An 18,534-nucleotide genomic window follows, 5' to 3' on the forward strand; every position below is an offset into this window, starting at 1 on the left:
ATCTGTAAAGAATATCAGCTTCATTGTGAAACTGCACATGAAAGGTATTGACTGGACTCCATCCATCTGTGTCTCTCTGGCAGGGCCCAAATCGCACAGAGGACTCTGGCGCCACCTACTGGTGAACTGGAGAAGGACGTGTTGTGAAGTGCGGGCGCGACTCACTGTTCTTTCTGGCCTTAGCGCCATGTACCTCATCAGGTCAAGCGAGGAAATTGTGTAAAGTCAGCTGTTTTACCGGGCAAGAAATTTATATTTTCCGCCTCGAACTGTGTAATCCCCGTTGTATGCGTCGTCTTAACTTATCCAACAGCAGATGGCGCCATTTCTATATTTGAAAATTTTGAGCGAACATAGAAAATAATATATTCACTGTTGAAACTCCTGAACTTTTCTATAAACATTTAATTGTTTACTAAAAATTAATCGGAAACATGCATGTAATAAATTCAACAAACTTCATACAAAAATCTTTTTTTACAATAGACTAAACATTTCCATGCATGTTTACTAAGCAACGGAGCCATTAAATTTGAGTTATATTTTTCTAAGGTCATACAAATTTGTTTTCATAGAGAAATTAGGTTTACGTCTCTATGAATAATACAGATTATTTTTAACAATGTTGTTGTCGTCTTCTCCTTAAGTAATATCAACCCTGCACCTTATTTCAAATCTCGAATAGCGTTCTAATGTAGAGAGGACCAGTACCGTAAAATTGTATTGCATGCTATTACTGGTCAACTTGGTTTTGAAACCGAGAAAGTAAAATAAACCAGTGCTCCTTTCTAATGGATGCGCTTCCTTGAGCGCCTGCATGGCGTCACCTTTATACGCATACGAAACAACGACGGCACAAATATCACAGCCAATGAGCGGTCGGCTTGCACTGCGCTAGCCCTTCGCGTCCAATCACTGCTCTCGTTTCAACCCGCCTCGCTTCCTCCGCGGTCCGCAGCGCAGACTGGGACGGAGGCCGCCTTCGAAGTGCTTGCCGAATTGTCGCTTAGCCACACGGGACGCAGAGGAAGAAAGAAAAAAAAAAGAAAGAAAGAAATAAAAAAAAAAAAAAACATTTTTACACCAACAAGTCGAGGAGCACTGCTTTATTGGCGCTGCCGATGCATCCGGCGCCGTAATGCACGTTCTTCTTCGAGGCTGAACGCTGAGGGGAATTAGAGAGGGAAATGCGCGGCGGCGGTGCGGCCGTGCGCGCGCTGCGCGCCGCCTCGCTCGGAAGTTTCCGGGATGTTTTCCGCCCCTGAGCGGTACGCGGCGGCGAAGCGCGGCCTCGGGCGCCCTTAGACCTGAGGCACAGTGCCGTTACACCGGTGTCAGACTGCGGATCCCGTCCAAGGTGAGAATCGTTTTTCGAACGCGCTTTTTTACTGCTAGGCGGTTGCGGGTTGCCCGTGTGGCCCCGCAGCGCCGCTCTGCTCCTCCGGCCCGGGTCTGTGTGAACTAAGCGGACACACGGACGTGGGGGAACCGCGGGCTGCCTCAGCGCACACACACACACACACACGGTGGCTTCGCTGCTTTTATACCCTTTCGCGGCTTTATTATTCCACGGACGGAGCTCGTCGTGTTGGCGAATAGTTAAAATGATTTTACGTGTTACTAGCTGGCCTTCGCTGATGCAGTAATATGGAAAAATGGTCATTTCCAGTCAGTGCCGCGAGTGCCAGTGAGTGACTGGTGGTGGTTTCATTCCACGAAGGGCTCCGCAGCCGCCCTGCTGCTGCTGCTGCTGGTGCTGTGCGCGAGTTTCGGTGAAAAAAATGTCAGACAGAAACAATCATCTAGCAGTTAGTCATTCATTGCCGTGTGTCTCTGTGGTTCGACACTTCTGTGTGTGTTTAGCAGGGGGGTCTCCAATGGCACTCCTCTGTCTGTTGTATTTGTATAGACGCATAGAATCTAGTAACAAATCTGTTATCTTTAAGTGACTTACAGCTCCGACCGAGGCCTCGCGCTCTGCTCGTGTTAAAGATTTACACAAGTATTATGTTCTCTGGAGTTTTTTTTTTTTTTTTTAAACATAAACCTTCAGGGTTGTGGACATGATTTCTCGTGAAAAATATTAAACAAATAATCAGAATGCAGCTTTTGCACAAGATGATGCAGTTGGTATGATGGTGGTGGTGGTGCTTCTGTTTGGCGTGACCATGGTGAGAAGGGGGGTGGGGGAGCACAACAAATCATGAGTTGAGCAGAATGAAAATGTGAGATTTTTTTTGCGCAGGCAGCGGACATCCACGTTGCAGATCCTTGGCTTGATTATTGCTTTTGCCCTCTGTGTTTGACCTTCTGTCCTATACAGATTGTAACGCTGAATCACTAATTCTTGTTGTGTCAATGAAAAGTGAGTGCCTTTATGATCTAGACTAGCCAGGGTAGCCCATTCTGGGCTGTTTCTGTTAATCTCAAGGTTCCTCACACTCCAGCCACACAGCACCCTGGTGTACCCCCTTCTGAGAATGTTCACGTTGTACCTGAGATGTGAAGCAGCTAGTTCAGCCAAAAGGGATTGACACGTGTCTTAACCAGGCAGCAGTATTCTAGGGATTATTGGCTCGCTCTTGGTGCTCCTGCTGCTTCTGCGCTTTAGGAGTTGAGGACGGCGTAGTGAAATCAATAGCTGTTGTAGCAACATCCAAAGGTAAACCCGTCAACATGTCGTTCTCGAGGGCCTGCGATAGCTCATCGCTTTAATTTGTGCAGTGCGTGTTAAATGTCGTATTTTTTTCCCCCCTAATAGCTACGTAGCAACAGCACTTCGTATGGCCAGCCACTGCAGAATATAATAAACAATCTGCTCTAGCAAATAATGAAGCTGACTAATTTTGATATCGTAAATCCAGACTAGCAACGTTGTGGTTACTAGTGTATGCAGGAGACGCTGATTCATTTGCACTTAAAGTTCTCTGCAAAACATTAACCTGTCAGTTTTTTTTTTTTAATGCGTGATTGGGAAGCATCATGGGTTATTATATAAGTCGTAATAGAGAACAAATGTTTGTTGATCTTTCGTTTTTTTTTTTACTCTCGTACATTTGAGAGCAATATTAGACCACCCCCTGCCCTGCGAGGTAGCGTGGCTTTCGTAAGTATTTTATATATTACAACTTCTTTTTGCAGTCAAACCTGTATTCTTCAGTATGCACACCCTCGCCTCTTTAACTTCTGATTTCTCTCAAACACACGTCAGTGTGGGCTCAAACCTCACCTTCCTGCAGGCGTGAGCCCCCTCGCAGATCGAGCGAACGCTGAAACAGCTTCACCAAGCCATCTCCTCTGATGGTTACCACCACCAAAATAAGTCTACATTCTAAATAGTAGCTTACACTTACTACCCTCTGACTTGATGCATTTCTGTAGTTGATTCTCTGAAGCTTTTAGTGGAACAAATGCTTTGTGGTTTCAAACATACTGTGCTGTCTGGCATCTGTCATTTTTGTAACAGAAAGCTTTATGTTGCTGTAACAACTTAATTTTAATGTAGTTGTCTGTAGTTGTCCATTTTGCGATGATGTCTATAATTTTCTCCAGACTTTGTCTGATTACTGTATTTCTCTTGTTATCAAGTAATCCAGCTATCTTTTGTGTAGATTTATTTTACTGCTAGGAGTGCAAGGGTCATAAACTGATTGATGTAAGACAGGTCTTGCTACAGCACAGATTTCCTGATCAGTTTTTGTGTGAGTTTAGTAGATGCTTTGACAAAAGGAATTTGGTTCATTCATCAAAGGGTCAAGGGTCCTGTGAACTAAGCATTTTTTGGAGCCTGTTTCCTGTTTGTTGGTCTTGTTTCAGGCTATGCTTGCTAGATGCAAAACATCTTGTGTCACTACATATAGTATGACTTTTGTCCCCTACCAACCCACCACCCACCTTCAGGGCAGGCCACAGATAAGGCCCAGGCCCTGTCATCTGCAGATGTTCTCCTTGTCTCCCCCCCTTCTAGTGTTCCTTGTAATGGGATGCCCTACATGCAGAGGGTAGAAATGTAAGCCTGGTTCAGGGAACAATAGTGGTCCTTAAGAAAAGGGAGGCAAAGTAGCACAGAAGCCTAGGATTGTTTCCTGCAATATGGTATTGGTAGACAGTTTGTTTCAATAGTCTGCATGTGTTTGACTGAGCAAAGTAGAAGACAACGTTTCCATTGTTGTTAATTTCACTGTGTTCTGAATGTGTTAACGAATTTAGGTATTGCTGTGGCTGCTTTCTGCCCTTTCTGACTGCCATGGCGATCCTGACAAACTATGTCCAGATGTTCCGAATGGGTCACATAATGTATGACGTTGATGACTGGAATGGGCTGCAGCAGATTATTCTGCCCAGTGTTTCATTGTAAGGGAAAGCCAGAAATGTCAGGTCTTCAGCATCGCCTTGGGGATTGTAGATTTTTTTTGGAAACCGCCGAAATTCCTCACACTCGGTTACAGGTTAATGGTCCTGCTGTCTTCCATTATCTTTTTCTGTCTGTCTGTCTGACAAAAGGAATAGCTGTTGGCTCATCCTGCGCGCTTGTGTTTTCCACAGCAGTGTAAATCTTTTATAGCCTACGTCGCACTAAATCTCCTCGGGCAGCCAAATGCCATTTAAACCCTTTTTCAAACCCCCTCCCCCCTTCGCGAACAGAATAGCTTTGCCCCCACTACTTTGTTGTATCCTGGGGTAGGGATGCAGAATTGGGGATTTAAAGATTTTATGGTTTGGTATTTCATCTTGTCCCATGCATAGCTTATGTCTCCATCCTCTGGCGTAGTGCTCTCTGTAATCTCATTTCAGAGCACTCCAGTGCTTCAAAGCAGGGTGCTCTCCCCTAATACACCTCAGCAATGCCACTGCACACGGGCTGCTCGGGACACGTTTAAGCACAGCGCATTAGGAATTAATATCACAATACAGGTTTAAATAATTCTGCTTAGAAAATGTGTGATTATTCAGAAAAATGTGTAGAAGGGAATCAAAACTTTAGCTTTGAAGAGGCTGAATCAAGTATTCTAAAGTCAGTGAGGCAGTTGTTTCGTATGCGTTTCTTTGAAAGTTGGGGGTTTCCTGTTTGGTGACCCACAGGGTTTTGGTGCTGGTTGTTTAGGAGCCGATGGTCTTATAGCAAATCTGCTTATAGAGATGAGATAATTACAAATAGCTTGGGGGTCGCAGAAAATGTTTTTTTATGGGTCAAGAATTTGATTTATTGTCCATGTATCATCTTACACATTTTTTGCACTAAGAATTTGAGAATATTTCCTCTAAATCATCCCTCCCCCATAAATGTTTACAGCTAAGTTTGGCTTCCTCCACAGTAATGAGCAAGCGTGTTTAATTTTGCGTTTCACCTCTGTAGGGAGGGCCATATTTAAACGCTGTGCTGCATTCCTGGAACTTTTTTTTAGTGGAAATTGATCTCAGATGGGATGGGCTTCCTCAGCTGCCATGACTGGCTTTTCTGTCCAGGAAGGCTTTGTAGTGGATCGAAGAAGGAATCTGCTGCTGCCGCCGTGGCCAATGATGAAGTGTACTGGTGCTGTTGATAAACACAGAAACTATCAGTGCAGCTATTTTTATAAGACACTGATCTGTTGGAAGAAACCACTGAGGCTTTTCTCAAGGGTGGAATTTTTGGCTTTTTGTCCCCCTTTTCCCATTTGCCTTGCAGCATTGTCCCTAGTCGTCCTCAGCCTTGCCACTCCTCTTGTGATGGGTTGTGGGGGTGGGGCAGTCTGGCTTAGTCCCAGGTATTCTGGCCTTTTAACTGCAGCCCCCTATTGATGGGGCAGCTGGGGCTATTGAATCAGACCATTTCCATGGTGATTCGGGCACAGGAAGCAAGGAAGGAGCTGTTGGGGGGGCCCTTCGAGGCACGCCTCTAACTGATGAAAGAGATTGCCAGCTTTTCACGCTGATCTCGTACCCTTGCTGACAGGTTCATTGTTAAATATCTCATTTGTAAGGTGTTCTGTGCACAACATGCAGGATAACTCACTTGTTTATTTTACCTATGAAAAGAATTTTTAAAAAAAAAGCTTCAGCTGTTTTTAACGTTGTACTGGGTGTGTGCACCAAGCTATGTTTAGCCATTTTCTCCCTTTTCCAGGCCATTTTAATTATGCACTGGGATTGACCTCATGTAATGCATGCCCAGTAGGCCTTGCCAGTAGAGTTCGTGTGCCTGCAAGTGTTATGAGCTACATGCTTTTTGTGCCTGCTGTCTGCCATGAATGAAGGGCACGCCGAGATCCTTAACGTAGTGATAGGGGCCCATAACTCATTGACATTTATTCACTTAGCAGATGCTTTTGTCCAAAGCGACTTACAACGGATACTATGTAGTGTTATTAGCCCACACACCTTATTCACCGAGGTGACTACATTGCTAAATACACTACTTACAAGGGGTTACTCATCCATGCATACTCAACCCAGACATATTATGGCAACGTGGAGCTGTACCAGCCTTTTACGTCCTCCCTGTCTTATTCCTCACAACGATGTTGAAATGCGGATGTGCAGTGACTGACACTGCTCATGTCAGTCTTGTGGAGCTGGTCTGATGCCACTCCCCATCATGAGAACAACTGAATTCTTTGTAAGGGCAAGTTGTGACTCTTCCTCACCCAGCCACCTGCTCCAGCTGGACTCTGCTCTTTGGAAACAACTATTCCAGTGCACTTTACCCCTGTGGAGGTGGCTCATTTGCAGTGAGAAATATGTATTTTAATTTGTTGCATAGTTGAAATTTCTGGGCAAAACAGCTTAGCGTTTTAACTTTTTTCTCTCTTTTTTAACGGGTGGATATTTTTACTCTGGTAATTCAGGCTAAGTACCTTTCTCAAACGTACTACTGCAACAGTTGGCAGTGGGGCTTTAACTGGCAGTCTTGAAGCTATAAGACTATATCTCTAACTGCTACGTTACATGCTGCCCCATGGGGGGGGTATGTCTGTTTCATAACTCAGTTTTCACTATCTGGCAGTGATTTTTGATGTCTGCATAAAACTGTAATAAATGTGCTCTCTTCAGTTGTGCTGCATACTTGGAGCTAAAGCTTTTTTTCTCTCTATATGTGCACAGATGGGAGTGTAGGGTTGAAAACGGAACCAACTCAGAATCCTCATGACAACTGTTGCTACTCTATACCTTTAACTTTGATACTGCTTTCTCCATATATCTCTGTGCACATCTTATTCATAAGGGTGGCAGTAAAGAGGTTGGATGTGGGTTGTCACACTAAGTGAAAAAGTAAACCTAGTGAAGCAGTTTGTCACTAGCTGAAAATGAGCTGGGCTGTTATGTATGGTGTACCTGCTAGGTGATAGTATTATTCCACATTTTCAGTGCCAAAAGGGACAGCTGGTAGTGTAGTGGTTAGAGCTGCTGCCTTTGGGCCTGAAGGTCACTGGTTCAACTCCCACCTTTGGCTGTAGCACCCTTGAGCAAGGTACTTACCCCAAATTGCTCTAGTAGAATTACCTAGCTGTATACATGGATAAATAATTGTAGGTAGGTTAAATTGTAAGTAATTTTGGGGGGAAAAAAAGTGTTACCTTAATGAATAAATGCAGATGTGTTGCTCTAATTTCAGGCTCTTGATTGTGGCATTTGACTCCATAGAGGGAGGTCACAGCACTGGTGGGGAGACTACATCTTATGGAGCCACCTGGTACCAGCAATTTTATCAGTCCGCTTGCTGCCAACACAATTCTGCTGCAGAGCACAATGATGTCAGTCAGAACAGGTACACCTTTGAATACTGAGAGGTTGTTTTTAACAGTCAACTATGTATACAAGCATGAACAAACCAGCCTCACGTTATACGTTGGATGAAGGAAACAGGTGTAACCAGTATGAAATGAATATTGCGCCACCATCCTCACTGTTTTGTACCAAAATAAGCCTAGTTTCCTATTACCCCAGAACTGCAAACCACCTTTTGTGGTATGTTTTAAATTTCAACATCCAGCTTTTATACAGGTTTTATTTTTGTTTGTTTGTGCACAGAATATTTAGTATCGCTTATGTGAAATGAGAGTGCAGCCCAATCACATGGCTTTCAGTCAGGAATCCAGCACTTTGAGCATTGTCTGGAGTTCCTTATATCGCCAGGTCTTTTACAGTCCAGTGGAGGCTTTTTTAAGGGTCTTCCTTTACAAAGTACCGTGGATTGCAGTTTTTTTCTTTTCTTTTCAAAAGAAGCTGCAGAGAACTCGATTCCATCCTGCTGACTGCATTGTGGTTCAACAAGGCTCTCTGTGTCTGGTGGTCCTCCTGTGGAAATGCAGCACGCTGGTGAACCCAATCTGAGCAGGGCAGGTTCTTATCAGATGAACCACAGTGCAGGTCTGTGGCCTAGATCTCCAGCCAGGCTCAGTGCTCCATATGTGTGGGGCCCAACTTCTGATTTATCTTGGAGGTTTTTTTTTTTTTTTTGGTCTGCATGCATGACGTGGCTCTTTCTGATGTGTACAAAAATTAGTTGTTTTTTGTAGAAAGTTTACATTACGTTCATTGATTCATTTAGCTGACATTTTTATCCAAAGCGACTTATAAGGTTAAAATTACCCATTTTTCAATTCATTTTGATAGAGTACTCTTCTCACGCTGTGACACAGAGTGCTTGAACACAGACATAAGGCAAAGAAATAACTGCGTACATCAGACAAAGAAAGAAGACTGTTGACTACAGCCTAGCATAAAATTTTATACACCTGGCTAATTACTGGAGCAATTTTAGGGTAAGTGCCTTGCTGAAGTGTACTACAGCCAGAGGTGGGGATCGAACCTGTGACCTTTGGATCCAAAGGTAGTAGCGTGAACCACTAGACTACCAGCTGCCCAGACCAAGTTTGCTTTCTATGTCTATAATCAGCAGTCAGGTTAACTGCATGTGTGATGCAGAGTCTTTATTTCAGCTCTGCATTACTTTTTGTAAATCACATTTCAGTGATAAATATTTCAGGTACAAGGCTTTAGCTGTTCTCCATTTTAAGCACAGGCTGCTGAATTTACATCCTGAATAATTAAATTGTGCAGAATTGTACTTTTCAGTTTATATTTAGGAGTGCTTATAATCAAGGCAGGACGTTCCAACTGTGCTGGTCTGCTTTCTGTATTCAACCCCTTGGATTGTTATGATGCAGCAGCCACCCCTCCCCATGCTCCCTTCAGGTGGGTGTTCAGGTGTTTATGCCACCCCTCATTCACAAATATGGGCTCATGGACATCAGTGGGTAGCAAGTGTTTGCTTAGTTTCTTTAGAATAACAGCATGATGCTTGAACTTCTTTAGTACTATACTGTATGTTGTGTAGTCATGTCATCTTGAAGAGCAGGTGTAAATACACAGTTCTCAGAGTGAAATAGGACAGTATGCAAGGGTAAGTTTGTAGAGGGTTCGAAATGTAGGTAAGAACTCAAAGGCTATTTGAGTCTCCATAAAATTGAAACTTTTTTTATGGTTTAAGATCTTTGACAGCAGTGATGTAGTTCTTTTCAGATGGGATGATCGAAACGAGGATTTAACAATGAGGTACAGAAGGTAGGCTCGTGGTTAGATCGCGATTTGTCATTTTCCCCAGTTAAGCTTTAGTTTAAGTTTGGGCCATGTGATAATGATCAAAAAGGAGCCAGAAAGATTCATTAACCAATCTCGATTGTTCCGATCAGAGCCTGCGGAGCATTTTCTGCATCGTTCCCAACAGTGCATGATGCTAATCCACTGAGTAGCAATGGCCTCTGGATTGTATAAAAGTTTGGGAACGTTTTCTTTCCATTTTGCTTCTGTTTGTTTCCAAGAAATCAGTGCTGAAAATGCTGGTGACTGCACAGGCACAGCCCTGGACTCCCACCAGCTTCTCTGTTACACCGCAAGGCAGAGCTATGTGCCAAACCCTTAACTATGAAGCCTTTATTCTTCTAGCTTTTCATATGTTTATGGATGTTTGTTTTTCTTCCTATCTGTAAGATGTTTAGCATGCACCATCCATGGTACATTGCTTTAGACAAATTTAGATATAACTGAATTTTATTTAGAAAAAGATTGTTTTTACTGTTTTTTTTTTTTTTTTTTACTGATGGCTTTCTTACTTTTAGTTTTTTTTCACTGGCAGTTTTCTGGAAGTGGTGGAAATGCAGGAATCACAAGGATTTCTGGTAGTCAGCCTTGCTTGTCTCTCTGCCAGCATGTTCATTTGCCATGAGAACAAGTGAACAACAAAGACAGGCGACCAGCTGGGGGGGCATTTCTGGTTTAATCCATCCATTAAATTTCTTATGACCTGTAATACTGTACAGAATGCCTTTGTTTGCTGTCAACCCTGTGTTACACAGAAAAGTGTAATGGGGAAACTGAAGAGGTGAAAATAAAAATAGACTAGTTGTCTTATTAAAATGAATATATATTCTCATTTTGACACTGTGCCAAAGGGCTCTTTGTGACTTGTGTTAAAATTTGAGTGCCCTGTAGTGTGACACAAACATGGCAGTCTTCAGGTGTTCTGTTTTTAGCCCTAGCAGGTTATCTGAAGTGACGTAACATGTCATTTTACACTTTACCCATTTGTACACCTGCGCGTTTCTACAGAATCATCCTTAGAACACCTCATTGGGCTGCGGGGGTTCTCGATAAGTTCTATTTCTCTGTCAGGTTCATTACGTATCATATTGTACCTATCCACAGATCGTTCCAGAAATGTAGCTGTGGGACGATCTGTGGACAGACATCATAAGGACACGTTACTGTGCTTCTGTACTGGCTGTCAAAGGAAAGACGGAACCAGTTAGAGCGGTATTGGCTGCTTGATGTGCCCGTCAGAAAAATCCAGGGCATGGTTTTGATTTGGCTTCTTTCTGTGAAGCTTTGGATATCTGTGCAGCTGTGTGACGTTAAGCATGCCTGTGAGGAAATGCTAGCTCTCTCCTTTCTGCCTTGAGTCCTTGGCAGTACTATTGTAAACCCATGTGGTGGTGAAAGTAGTCAAGGAATAAATCATTAAACTGCCAGGTGTGTTTATTTTTTATTGCAGCATGGCTTAATCTTTAAGGAGAGTAAATAAATTAGATGTTTTTTAAAAAAAAATTTCTCCTTTTATGAAAGTAGAATGTTCTTAGAACTCTTTTTCTTCATTATGTTGTGATTTCTCATGAACCTGCTGACCTGCTGATGTGTTCCACTCTGAAAGCCACAGTGCTGGAATGTCCTTAATCTCTGTCTGTACAGGCTTTCAGACCTTGTGTCCCTTTAGTCAGAAAAGAATGGTACTCCCCCCCCCCAATCATGAAAATACTGGGTTTATTTGTGAGCAAGTTATTCATTCAGGTATGACAAACTGTGTTAAATGTCATTGCTGAGGTTGTGGATACATTGACAGTCAGGTTTTGGTTCTAGTGAAACTTTGACTAAGGGATTACGCAGGTTGACAAAGAGCAGATTACATGTATTGGTGTACCGGGTTTGAAACAGTTCCTGGGTGTGTCGGATACAGTATGTTCTTTACATTGGCTGGATCCCTTCTCCCTTAACAGAAGGAAGAGGTCTGAGGAATTCAAAGTGAAACATTTCAGGACACGTATAGTTCACATTAAAGTGAAAATAAGACCTATGCTTTAGCACTAGTGAAATGTGGAAGGATGGGTAGCATGCCCCCCCCCCCGCCACCTAATGTCTGCAGAGATACTACGATGGCATGTGAGTCACTGAACCAATGGGATGAGGACAGGTTGACCGTATACATCCTTGCATGCAGAGCAACAAAGGGCTTCTTTCTGCTTCGAGACTGCCTACTCACCGTTTGGCAATTGATACCTTTCTGTCCTGCTTGATTTTAAAATGATTACGAACCAGTTTTTTTTTTTGGGGGGGGGGTCAATCTGAAATGTGTGTAGTGCCTTGTTGCCTTGTTAATGAAAAGCAACCACATTTACACTGTTGTCTGGTTTTACATCTAATGATGCTACTGTGGAGGAGGGAGCTTTATTACCTGTGCTTCAGACAGGGTCCCAGTACCACATTCTACAGCAGGCAAATGCAGGAGTACATCCAGGATTTTCATAACTGCATGCATGGAGCTGTGAGGGGGGCTGCTGTTGTGTAATGAACTGTAGGGTGGTGTGGTGATGCATACAGAGCAAAAGATCTTCCTACTCTTTACCTCACCATTCCTCTGTCAGGGCCACGTTGGAGACCAGGCTTAAAAGAGCAGCAACTATATTTTATCAGAGGAAAGCAGCAGGCGGTTTTTCAGGATTCTGCTGTAAAAACAGCTCTGCTTGTAGGGTACAGCATACATTTTAAATGAAGGCTAGTGTACGAATGTCGCACTGTGGGGTTTTTTCTTCTCTGTATAGCGCAGCAGTTGCCTTGACGACGGGAGACTGTCAGTTGTTTGCGAAACATGTGAAGGAAACTGGGCAGAGCTGGATAAACAGAGCTGACAGCTGTGACAGGAAGTGGGCCTGCTTCTCCATGACATATACTCCTCCTCTTGCTCCCTTCACGGGGTCCCTGCTTGGATCCATAGAGGTTCTCCTCAATGTCTTACTCCAGATGTGCAGTGTATCCCTAACAGTCAGAACTTTCCCGTCTCCCCATTAGACAATCGGTGTCATGATCATCCATAACTTGATAAATGAGCTACTGTTCTAAATTTTCTATCTTTTGATATCGGAGGTAATCACGTCTGTCTGTTTTTCTCCCATGAAAAACTTAATAAAGGATTTGTATTTGAATCACTTTGCAGAAAAAAGGCTGGCTTCAGTTTTTTCCTCTCTTTTGAAAATGTCATCTGCTCTCCAACCAAATCCTATTGCCACTCAAGCTGTATAAGTAGGTCACAGGGCTGTACTGCTGGCCCACTCTGTGCTGTGTCTGTATACCACTGATGGCCCAGGCCGGCCTGCTCTGCTCTGTGTACTGCTCACTGTCGCAGCCATGAAAGTGGCTCTAGATGAGATCGCGGGCTGCATGCATAAATGGAGACGAGAGGTGTAGGAGGTGAGGAGGAGGAGAGCTGATCAATAATGCAGGAGCACTGCAAGGCTGCTCCTCTACCAGGCAGCTGGCTGCATTGTGCGCTCCAGTTTCCCTCCTAGGAAGCAGTCCTTGCTTGCAGCATGAAGTGTGTCTGTGCACTTACCCCAAGCCATCAGATAAGGTGTCTTGTCATTCCTGGTGGCTCTGGACAGTCAGTTTGAAAGACTGTATGTGTAGTTGCTTGGGTTAGAGTTGTAGCACGATAACATTTAGTGAAGTTTGCGCTGGAGGAGGCATGGCACAGGAATGATTTTAATGGCCCATAATGGTTTTATTGAGATGGGTCATAAGACATGCCTTCCTCCTTGTTTTTTTTTTTTTTTTTTTTTTTTTTTTTTTTTATGTACACTGGTTCCACACATCTTGAGTGCAAGGGGCCTGGTTATAGAAGCATAAACACTTCAAATTCATCTCTAGTCCTCCTTCAACTACAAACAAGCCAGAACAAATCTTTGTAGCGCCTTCGCAAATTGTTTCTAAATCAAATGGGGGAATGCGTTTCTTTGTTTGAACATTGTTTAGATTGTGAAATTTGCCCACCCGGGTGCCTGGGACCACCCTGACAAGCAGAGGCTCAAGTTTAATTAAAACCTGCTGTGGCCTCCCTCTAGCTGTGCTGTTTGTGGATAGTAGGCAGGTTGTGTATTAAAATATGTCCTGCTTCTATTCTGCCTTTTCTGAATGATGGTTTAGTGGCTGTTGCTACTAGTTTGGAGTTAATGTGTCCCGGCAGATTGACTGGACTCCTCATTGAAGGAGCAATATGTAACCAATTCAAATCCCACCTGTACTTCAAGGTGTCTTAACATGAAAATTACAAGTGTGAAGTGGCTCAAGACAGTAGAAAAGACCTTGTCCTTTGTCTGCTGGTTAGAGGTCATTCTGCCATTTTGACAACTTTAATGTAAAGGACTTCTCAATTCTGGAGTAGTAAAAAGCAGCAAGTGTTTGTGTTAGTGTTTGTTTCCGTGTGGACTGTCAGTCAGGAAACTTTGTAGGACAGCATGTATCAAATGGCCATTTTAATTCCTCATCTACGCATGTATGTTTTTAAGCCTCAAGTTTGGCTGTACTTGTTTATGAAATGTCACAATAATGAGCATCCTTTGAAAAAATGTTGGTAATGTTTAACTTATGATACTTGTTGCTTTTTTTTAAACTTGTTGGTTGTAAATATTGGGGTTGGAGGGAATATGCAGGGTGCATCTTTCACTGAAGGCCCTGCCGCAGAGCAGTTTCCCCTCTGCCTGCATCGGAAGAAGCGGACACACTGTGCGAGAAATGCTAAATGTGGAGCCTGAAATGCACCAGGGAAGCCCTCCGTGCCTCCGGCCTGCTGGAGGGCATGAAAGCAAACCTTTAGTGTGAAATCCTACAGGACCCGGCAGAGCCGTGTGAAATGGAACAGGACGGCAGGAAAATGGAGTTCAGAAGCCAAGCCCCAGGGCTTTAAGTACCCTTCCATCTTGGGGCAGAGCCTATCTGAAGCCATGAGCCTCTGCACTAAAGAACGGCCTAAAATAGCCCGTTTTCTCCCACCAGACAACTGTTTTGGGTCCTGTAAGGATTCATGGTTTTGGTTGTAGCTCCTGGATCACTCTCTCTATGCTGCCATGCAGTTAGCTCGTTCCAGTGAAGCTCTGCCTGGGTAATTTATAAAGTTATTTCATAGGATTTGAAGACTCCGAGTCATGATTGGCAAAAAAAAAACCAGTGTCAAAATCCTGTCCAGTTCCTGTTTAGCTTTCAGCCCCTGGTGCAAAGTTTGGCTCTTGGAGCCCTGGTCATTGTTTGATGCACTTCACTAGCATCTGAGACACCTGTTAGTGTAGTGGTTAGAGCTGTTGCCTTGGGGCTCAAAGGTCGCAGGTTTGATTCCTATGTCCAGCTGTAGAACCTGTGAGCAAGGTACTTACCGTATGTCATACCTGTAAAAAGTTGCTTGTTGTATAGATGTGTAAACAATTCTTCTTGGCATAACATTATATGTTACTTTGGAGAAAAGTGTCAGCTAAATGAATAAATGTAAATCTGCAGGAATTGTGGATGGAGAGACCTGAAAGCCTATGGTCTAGCCTGGCCTGATGAATTTGATTCTTTTTCTGTCTTCCCAGTATTTATCATGGCATTGCAAGGTGAAGATTGTTGAAAATTTCCCCTCACCAGGGTTCTGAGAGTACTGAGAGTAGATCATTCTTCTACCCCTGTTAAGGATTCCAGGCAACCACTTTGCTGTACAGAAAGAAATTAGATTGGAGAATCCCCCCCCCCCCCCCCTTCCGTATCAAAGCCATTGATGCTGACATAAGATGTTTTAGAGAATTTTAACTTTTTTTTTTTTTTTTTTGCTGTTCCCAAGTAATTTTGAGTTATTAATGACTTGTAGCTGAACTGCTGGTGAAATTTAGACTTCAGAATACTCTCTGGCTGCCACACAAGTGTTTTCATATGAATATTATGAAGCTGAGGTTTAATCCAGATAGGGGAATTGAGGCAATGGGGTGAGTTATACCCCTTATTGTTCATCAAGATGACGGTCTTTGAAATGTTTCAGGGTTGATTTGTTAAAGCTGAGAGCACATTTATTTCCTTGCCAAAGTGGCCTCTCTGCATGAGAAATTTTCAAAACAGGCTGTTGTTGTCTAATATGCTTTTTTTTAACTTTGATTTGGTTTGTAGGTTTTTTCCTCCTGACTCCACTGCTGTAGCCTTTTGTTGGATATTAAAGCTCTCTCCAGTGCAGACAACCATGGAATCAGTGAGTACCTGCCTTTTTCCTGTGCTATTTCCTGCTCTTTGTATTTGCTCCTGGCTGTGGAAATGCAAGCCCCTCGGTGATGAGGTAATATTACACCAGGGTTGACAAACTCTGCCGTCTTGCGGCTTTGACCGTCTTTCAGTGCAAGATTGGAGAATAGTTGGTTCATGTCACTTCTACTGAGTGTAGGACTCTTTTACATCATTATGCACTACTTGTGCACAGAGGCAAGGACTTCTTTAGCACCATTATGACATGTAAAATATAGAGTAGATGTCTATCACACAATTCCATTGTAAATGGGATTCCTAGAACTCCATATCTTGGAAGGGTATAGGAGATTATTCTCTGAATTTTGCAGATGTGTGTTGCAAAGGTAATGATCAGCTGGATCTATTATGGGTGATCTTTGTCTGTAAGACTAAGCTTTTAATCTCCTTAGATTTCTATTTGCTTTGCAGCTTTCCTGTGCATTGCTTGTGTTTTCGATTGTGGCTATGATTGGGCTTTCTGTTTGGGCCCATTTGTTTGCAGCGTGTGACCTGTTCTTTCAAGAAATGTGCCTTACTCTGAGCCCATCCAACTCCAGCTATTAGTTGTACATGATAGTGTCCCACTGGAAAGAAAATAGAAGGGAGGTATAAATGGGCAGAGAGTCCTAAATGAATAAATGTTAGCAACTGTATTGTGTGTGAAGGCCGGTGCTGGTGCTGATAATATCTGGACCGTTGGGGCTCACCCTGTGTGTGAGAGAAACTGGGAGAGAGGGGCAGAGCAAGAGAGGGCATTGAGTGCAAGACAGAGTTGAATATTTGAGCTGTACTAGTAATAACAGGCCACACGGAGCCTGCTGCTTCTTCTCTGGAATGCATGCATTAAGAGCAAATCTTGGCGCTAGCCCAGGCTATATACTTTGTCCTTTATTGAACGTGTACCTTCATGCATGTGTGTAGTTTATTCCAGTAGCCCCCGTCCTCCTCCCAGTCTGCTAGGAAAGTCAGTCACAGCCCCCATCCTCTCCCTCACAACACATTCAGAAATGCCATGTCCATATGCATGGTGCTCCTGTCACCAGCTCCTTCAGTAACAAGTCGTGCAGCAAAGCCAGTTTTTGTCTTGTCCACTGGTTATATTTTTCAGCCCAAGTCAAATGATCCACCAGGTTGAGAGCTGGTACCATTTTCTTCTGGACCCAGACCAAATGTACATTCTGAATTGAGGGGGTTTCATCACAAGTTTTTCCATTGAGGGCCTGTCCAACTTTGTGTCTTTCACCTGATCTTACTCATGTGCTTTTCCAGGCATACATGCTTCCAACATGCAGATTCAAGCAAAGGCAGGTTGACTGAAAGGGCTGCACAGAACACTTCTCAGCTCCCAATCTGCAGCAGCCTTTCCTGAATCCTGTATTTGCAGCAGCATCTTCTTGTAGGGGTGTGCCGATCCATGTTGATGTACGGACCAAGTGTCCCTTCCCATTGCTCATCTCAACGTGTCATTTTAGCACTGCTCCTTATAACTGCCTCCTATAGCAGGTCCAATGTTCCAGCAGGAGAGCCCACTGGCCCCCAACCAGTGCCGCTGCTGCCATCAGTCACGTTATATAATCTTCATGGCACACGGAGATGCCTGCTCTTGTCTGACTCTAGCACCTCTCTCCTTCCTCCCTACCTCACAGGCCACACACTGATACCCTGGTGAAAGGGTCTGTGTACTCCAAACAAGCAGCACTCTGTGCAGCAGTGAGGGACCTCATTGCATTGCTCCTCAGCAACTCCTGAGACTCCTCAGCATACCACAAGTCCCAGCTTTGTTGTCTGTCCTGTGGTCTTTTGTGAGCTTTAAGAACTTAGAGGTTTCCATAAAATTTGACCAGTTGTGGAAATAAATTGTACTTATTAGCTTTTTTTGAGTTAACAAGTAGTTTTACACTGAATGAAAGTGCTGTTTTGTGAATTCCTTTGTGTTTGACTTAGTCCAGCTTAGCTGCTATTTAAGCAGCCTTCTCTACCTCTCTGGTCTAGACTATAGTTTTTTGCAAGACTGTAACATTGCAGCCCTTCTGCCATGTGACCATATAGGAGCGCGCGTGAGCAGAAACTCGCAGACGATGAAGAGCTTTACTACATAATGTGTTTTGCCAAGTTAAGTACGAACTCTCTGCTCTAGCCGTCCCACAGAATGGGACCAAGCAGAACGGTCATGGGTGTTACGTGTACACCACAGTTCAGTGTCTCTTTGACGCCAATTCAAGTCTGAGTAGGGCCATATCAGAGGCTGAGTTAGAAGTTTGTAAGGACATGTAACAATAATCCTGGGACCATAATAGGTTCAGTATCTGTGGATAAACTTGAGTTCTAGGTTTTTAAATCTTGGTTGTGTTTTGTTCCTTGATTCGCTTGTTTAATTGAGATGGTGGATGAATGAACATGTATTATGGGAGGCATACTTGAATATGTGGTACATTTCTAACTGTTTTTGGAGTTCTTTCTTGTTTACGTTCTTATGCCAAAAGCATCGTCTACCCCAAGCTCAGCTGTTGCTAACATTGACGATGAGTTTCTAGCAGTATTGTGTGTCCCCCCCGCCTCCTCCTTTTACCCCTGAGACATGTGATGTGCAGACTGCCAGGTCTGAAATGAGACCACCTACCCAGGAGAAATAGTGTTATGTTGCTTTGTGTTCAAAGTTTGTCTACCAGTTATCCTGAAGTATGAAAATTATTCCATTTCTCAGCA

General features: G+C 43.5%; 1 protein-coding gene across 4 annotated transcripts in view; it reads left to right on the forward strand.

Annotated features, from left to right (window-relative positions):
* Nucleotides 1-963: 963 nt before the first annotated feature.
* LOC108926303 (ankyrin repeat domain-containing protein 11-like) overlaps nucleotides 964-18,534 on the forward strand; it is a 71,901-nt gene continuing 54,330 nt past the window's right edge. For 2 of the 4 annotated variants that reach the window (XM_018738902.2, XM_018738903.2), the window contains exons 1-2: nucleotides 964-1,357; nucleotides 15,718-15,796. The gene's annotated coding sequence lies outside the window, so the exon portion shown is untranslated. The remainder of the gene's footprint in view (nucleotides 1,358-15,717; nucleotides 15,797-18,534) is intronic. The other 2 variants (XM_018738904.2, XM_018738905.2) reach the window with 1 other exon arrangement.

Source organism: Scleropages formosus, chromosome 7, assembly GCF_900964775.1.
Source record: "Scleropages formosus chromosome 7, fSclFor1.1, whole genome shotgun sequence".
NCBI classification, from domain to species: domain Eukaryota; kingdom Metazoa; phylum Chordata; class Actinopteri; order Osteoglossiformes; family Osteoglossidae; genus Scleropages; species Scleropages formosus.